Genomic DNA, 5,199 nt, shown 5'->3' with positions numbered 1-5,199 from the left:
CTTAAAGCACATTGTAAAGGTAGGAGATAATAATATATAAATTGAAAAGTTTTTATACATGTCTTTTGTTGATACGGTGGGCCAAACTTATATGTAAAAGTTTATAGAAAAGTCCTGTCCCTGCGTTGGCCGAGACAGTTCATCAGGACGGAGGACATGGCAAGGGATAATGTTTAGTTGTCTGGATGGTATGAAAAACTGAGGTCCCGTGTACACATTACACATTGGCGTGCACATAACCCTTGATATAAGTTGTAGGCTTTAGCGCCGCTGTCCTGACAAAACTTCCCTCATAGTTCACTGCATGGCGCATGCTTGTCTTCAGGAGCAGAACAGTAGGATCTTAAACCCCATTTAATTTCCTTTGTTAGTGGTGCAGGATACAGAACGGGATAGAATAGGTTACATGTAATATATATTTATATTTTTAGATATAGTACAACAGAAAGGATTGGAACATGTTACTGTTGATGATTTAGTGGCTGAAATAACACCAAAAGGACGAGGTAATGTAAACTTACATTAAATCTTTAAACATACATTATGCAAGAGCTAAATCTGCCTATTGCAGGTCTTTCTTTATGCCTGAAATGTTATCTAAATTAAGACATTCATTAACTTATCCAGATCATAATCAACTCTCGATGTCATCGCTGGCCTGAGATATTTACTGGATTAGGATCCGATTTGCTGCTCAAATTTCATTCATGACTAAATCATGAAATGGATAATCGAGACTCTTTTTTATCATTCCGACTTTAGTAATGATGATCGAGATTAGGCCTAAAATTCAATCGTTAAATTCTAGGTTCAGAGTGGATCAATTTGACTGAAATTTTCAGCAAATCAACTTTACATTATCTAGTTTTTAACTATTATGGTGCGAACTGCCAGCTCTTTATCTAATCTCCCATAATCTATCTGTAAGTTAGATTTTTTTTTATATTTTTCAGCTTTGGTACCAGATAATGTAAAAAAAGAATTATTACAGAGAATCCGAACATTTTTATCTCAGCAATCCAACATATAACTCTGGTGCCTGTTTACTGACTGATAAAAGAGAAGGATGAATGACCCCTGTAGCCTCATTCACAAAAACTTCAACTAAAATACTTTTAATAATCCAGCACAGTCATCTTCCTCGGTTCCCCCATTGATATTATTTTGTTCTACTCCACTATACCCAGGGTTCATCCATGGGGTATTTACATATTCAAATTATCTGCCCTTGATTTAGCTTGATTCTAAGAACCAATCAAAAAACAGTTTATAAAACCAGTCTTAGCCTCATTGTTCATAATAATATGGTGGCTTGTTCGCTCAATTATGAGATACTGGTAGTTAGCAGGAGAATTATTATCAAAAAAGGGACATGCACACAAAAAGATGTCCTAAAGATGTGAAAGATGTTTTTATATCAGTTTTTATGTATTTAAAGATTTTTATCTCTTTGGTCGATAAAATAGCACAGTCATCAAGGGCAGATAATTTCAATATGTGTTGCTCCCCATGAATGAACCCAGGGGTTAGTGGAGTAGAACGGAATTAGACCACTGGGGATACCGAGGATGCCCTGTCATTGGCAAAGAGCTCAAATGCTTACTAGGATTGTAAATCTCAACCAATGAAATGCTAGCATTCTTAAAATAATTTGGTTTAAGTTTTTATGAATAAAGCCCCTGTTCATATTACCTCACTGAAGGCCCAAATACTTTTATCTCCTATCTGTGAAATCCAATATTAAAAAATAGAAGGAAAAGGTTAACCCTTTAGGCCCTGGTAGATGTAAATATTGACTATCTTGAAAAAAATTTTTTTAGAGAAAAATGATAATTTTTACATCAAGTTTTGTTGTCCATTTTCAAAACTATTCGAAATTACTGCTCTCCAGACCACCTCACAGATCTAGTAGAAGGTCCTAAGCACGCTTGAGAAACGCAGTAGTTTCGGTGATACAGTTGCTAAAGGGTTAACACAAATGATACAATAAACATGCATCAATCACTATTACAACAAAATAATACAATTAACGTGCATCAATCGCTATGGCAACAAAATGGCAACAATAAACATGCACCATTCACTATGGCAACAAAATGCTCAGTTTTTACTAGAACTCAAGTTGCACTTTAAACACTTCGCCGTGTGGCCATTATAATCCATGTATAAACCAGTGACCAGGAATGATGTCATCACCGCCATCTTGGATTGTGACCTCTCTCCCATGTCTAAGCATGATGTCATCACTGCTGTCTTGGAATTGTGACCACTCTCTCTGTGTCTTATGTCTAACTATGGCACTGAATATATCACTTGTAAGAATTTACTCAAAATTGTTCACCTCATTTTAACTTAAATATAGCCCTTTATAAAACTTTTGTTGTTTTAATGTATCAAATAGATCAATAAGAAACTATGTGCAAATATTTGTGCTTCTAGATCAAAGATATCTCTCATCAACAGTGACGGAAAGTTGAGTAAATTCTTGGCTGAAACATGCATTAGGCAAGAGCTAAATCTGCCTATTGTAGGTCTTTCTGATGTGTCTATTAGAGCAGTTTATCCAGTTTTAAACATCCTTCTTACCTAGTCTATTATCAACAGCTTGAGTTCTATACAAAGATATCCTCCAAGAAATTAGTATTCACTGTAATTCCATATTTATGAGGGTTGGATGGCTGAATGGTTAGCGTGCGCGCGCTGTATCATTAAGTCTGTCATTGAGTCGACTGGCGTGGTTTCGAATCCCCGGTTGTACGTGACAAGGAGTAGAGTCGCCTGTCCAACCTTGTGGGTTTTCTCCGGGTCCTCCCACTGCTAAAGACCCCTACGCGCAAGCGAATTATTGAAATAAAATTAAACCATATGTTAGTCCCGAAATGACCTAGTTTGTGTCGAGTGGACGTTAAACCCCATTTCTCTCTCTCTCTCTCCATATTTATGTCTTGGTGACCCAGACTAGAAAACACTATTTTAAGACTAGAATAACATGTCTTCCAATTATGTAGAATTATCCAGAGGCCTTCTCTACAAACGTACGAATCCACTCAAATAAATTCTGACGTGGCTCAGTGAGTAAAGTGCTTGCTAAATACCCAGAAGGTCCTGGGTAAGATCCCCGTGTTGGAGGGACAGTTTCTCAGGGTTTCCCAGCATGGTTTCCCCTTGGAAGGAATTGGCCTACCTCTAGTCGTTCAGATGGGATGAAAAACTGAGGTCCAATGTACACATTAGTCTGCACGTAAAAGATCCCCTGGCAGCTGGAATTTGACAAAAAGTAGTTGGAAAGTTCACTCATAGCACACTGAATGGTGTATGCTTATCTTTATGTTGGCGCCAGAAAATTAGGATGTTAAACCGAATTTCACTTCACTTCATTTGTATGCTGAGGGAACTAACTAGTATCGCGTAACTCCTAGTAAAAAATATGACTACTTTGTAATGTATGCTAAGGGACCTGGTATCATATAACTCCCAGTAAAAACATAACTAATTTGTAATGTATGCTGAGGGAAATGGTATCACGTAATTCCCAGTAAAAATATGACTACTTTGTAATGTATGCTGAGGGAACTGGTAGTAGTATCACATAACTCCCAGTAAAAATATGACTACTTTGTAATGTATGCTGAGGGAACTGGTATAGTATAACTCCCATGCTGAGGGACCTGGTATCATATAACCCCTAGTAAAAATATAAGTACTTTGTAATGTATGCTGAGGGAACTGGTATCATATAACTCCCTAGTAAAAATATGAATAATTTGTAATGTATGCTGAGGGAACTGGTATCATATAACTCCTAGTAAAAATATGAGTAGTTTGTAATGTATGCTGAGGGAACTGGTATCATATAACTCCCAGTAAAATATGAGTAATTTGTAGATAATGTCTGCATGTTGTCCAACTTTTCACACAGTAAAAAAATGATGAACTTAAATTACAGTTAGTCTTCTTTTCATTAAAAAATGGCCAGTTGTCTTTGTTATGTAATTGTTTAATTTGAAATATCATATATCTGTCATGTTGATGTATTATTGTTTGTATATCACCTGTAAATTACAGTTTGTCTTCTTTGAATTAAAAAAAATGGTTAATTTTCTCTCTGTTATTAAGTTGAAATATGATATTTAACTATACAGTTCAAATGTTATATAAATCATTATTTAAACATTTATTCACATGAAAAGCCCATAAGTAACTCTCTAGACCATCGGATGATACAGAATGGATTAAATCACAATTGCTATTTAATAATTCAATGATAAAATGGATAATCAAGACTTTGTTTAATATGGTATCTTAGCAATGGTAGTCCTACTTGACAATTGAGACTACAGTTATTTGACTGAAATTTTCAATATTAATTTTTCATTTTTGAACTATTGTAGCAACAACGACCAGCTCTTTATTTAAATACTATTACATAAAGCATCTTTAATTAACAATGATCTATTTACCTTGTTAATTAATCTTTGAATACTGCTGAAAACAGTTTTACTAATTTAGTGTAGAAGCCTGGTTTCTCCTGTCAGTCAAATTGTAAATTGACATGTAGGTACAGGTCTAAAGAGTAGACATTATTCATGATAATAGATTGCTGAAATTCAATCCTGGCTCTATACTTTTCTTATATTGGATTTTTAACATTTAAAAGCCTGTAATTGATTCCAAATAAACATGAATAACAACAGCCTGTCACTTTTCATTTAGATTCTACAAGTTTTATTATTATTTTGTTCATCTTGAAACTTGTATAATGATTTTATAGTTTTAAGTGTGTTTTTATAACGAACAGGATCATATTATTATTTACATATATTAGCCTGTGTGGATTAGATAGATGACAATAATAAAAATATATTTTCAAATAGGACTGTTTCTTTGTATCCCTTTGATTGGGGGGGGGGGGGAATAGTCTAAGGAGTGTGCTTCAGATCACGAGGTCTGTCATTGAGTCAAGTGGCGTGGTTTCTATTGGCAGCTTGTAAGTGACAGGGTTGCCTGTCCAACCTCACAAGTTTTCTCTGGATCCTCTGGTTTTCTCCAAACGCTAAAGGCTGTTATATTGAAAGCGAATTATTGAAATAAAATTAAACCATGTTAGTCCAAAAATGGCTTAGTTTGTGTTGATGGGAGTCTAACCTTTTCTCCTCCAGGAGGTCCCGTGTTCGATCTTTATGTTGTTTGAGAATTTAC

Source organism: Patella vulgata, chromosome 3, assembly GCF_932274485.2.
Source record: "Patella vulgata chromosome 3, xgPatVulg1.2, whole genome shotgun sequence".
Taxonomy (NCBI): Eukaryota; Metazoa; Mollusca; class Gastropoda; family Patellidae; genus Patella; species Patella vulgata.
The sequence above is the reverse complement of the archived record's forward strand: the minus strand, read 5'-3'. Positions refer to the sequence as shown.